Genomic DNA, 1,497 nt, shown 5'->3' with positions numbered 1-1,497 from the left:
TCAATCTTTAGTCTGATACGGGCTTTATAGGGCCTCTACCGTGCACGCATTGAGCGAAGTATACTACCATCCTTGATTTCTGTGTTTCATATATGGTGCATTATTTTATGCCTCGATTCCTTGCATGCACCAATCAAAATCTTAGAATCAGTCACGTGATTGGTTTAAGCTGTTTTATTCTATTTTATTCCTATATTTATATTTCCTATGACTGATCAATTCGTTAGATGATTATAATTAGTAATTATTAGTTATCAATCAATTACATATAGGCATCACTATGCAAGTATGCAACTGAGTCACAATAGGTTCTATCTTCGTGTGACGGTTAAATACAGCGCTTTAACAGCAAACCAAGCTAAGTTCCTTGCATCGATCAGAATCATTCGACTATAATACAACTGGAATGTGTACTGGCAGCCAGAATGTATTCCCGAGAGAGAGAGAGAGAGAGAGAGAGAGAGAGAATTTAGATGGGTTAGAAAGAGAGAGGTGATTAGTTAGAAAAAGAGAGGTGGCTTGGCTACAAATGGTTAGAAATACATTATGGTTAGAAAGAGAGAGGTGACCCTTCATCATGCTATCTCAGAACCGTTTTCTGCCTATGGGCGAATAATGGCAGTGCACATTCCAGTTGTATTATAATTCGACAGTACAGGGATTCTCAAACAATTAACGATGATTATCGGCATCATTGCATAGCTTTTCACGCTAACACGATTGCCCTTTACTCCCGCAATATATAAATATCTTCTAAGGCTGCGTTCGCTTTGGCGCTTAACAGCGCGCGCTTACATTATTTCATCCTTGTTGTTTATCAAATGTTAAACAAGGTCAAATGATGCTTATAAGCGCTGTAAGCGCCAAACCAAACGCAGTCAAAGTGCTCCAGCTACACTTTCTGCACTTATTCTTTTTATCTCGGTTCTTTTTTTCTCAAACCTGTTATTAAAAATTCATTTTCTCGCCTAAAAATTTTTACGAACTTTTAATTTTATATTTAAAAATTAAAAGTTCGTAAAAATTTTTAGGTGAAAAAATGAATTTTTGTTTCTATCAACAGAAACGTATTTTTATTTAAATTAAAAAACAAAAGAAAAAATAAATATTGTAAAAAAACGAATTTTTACAGAAACTGCAAAGTTAAAATTTTGTGATCGATAGCAATTAATACGTGCAGTTGCGCATATGCATAAGTGATCCTAACTAAATTTTGAAATATATTAATTTTTAAAAATTTCTCTCTGTATAAGTTATTTCTTAGATTCCTTTATTTTTGGTAAATGTGCTTTTATATTAAATATAATGCGTTTATTGTATATACACAATGAAATGTTCTAATATGAATGTAGAAACTTGCATGCTCTAGTTTAATTTTGGTTGCATTTTAGCAGTACGGAGGCTACAAAGAATTTTCCAGAGAACTTACTCGGAGACCAAATTTCCTCAGATTACCTCGGAGGACAGAAAAAGGATGAAAGAAGAGAGGGAGATAGA

This window comes from Wasmannia auropunctata, unplaced genomic scaffold (genome assembly GCF_000956235.1).
Source record: "Wasmannia auropunctata unplaced genomic scaffold, wasmannia.A_1.0 LD336062.1, whole genome shotgun sequence".
Classification (NCBI taxonomy): Eukaryota; Metazoa; Arthropoda; class Insecta; order Hymenoptera; family Formicidae; genus Wasmannia; species Wasmannia auropunctata.
The sequence above is the reverse complement of the archived record's forward strand: the minus strand, read 5'-3'. Positions refer to the sequence as shown.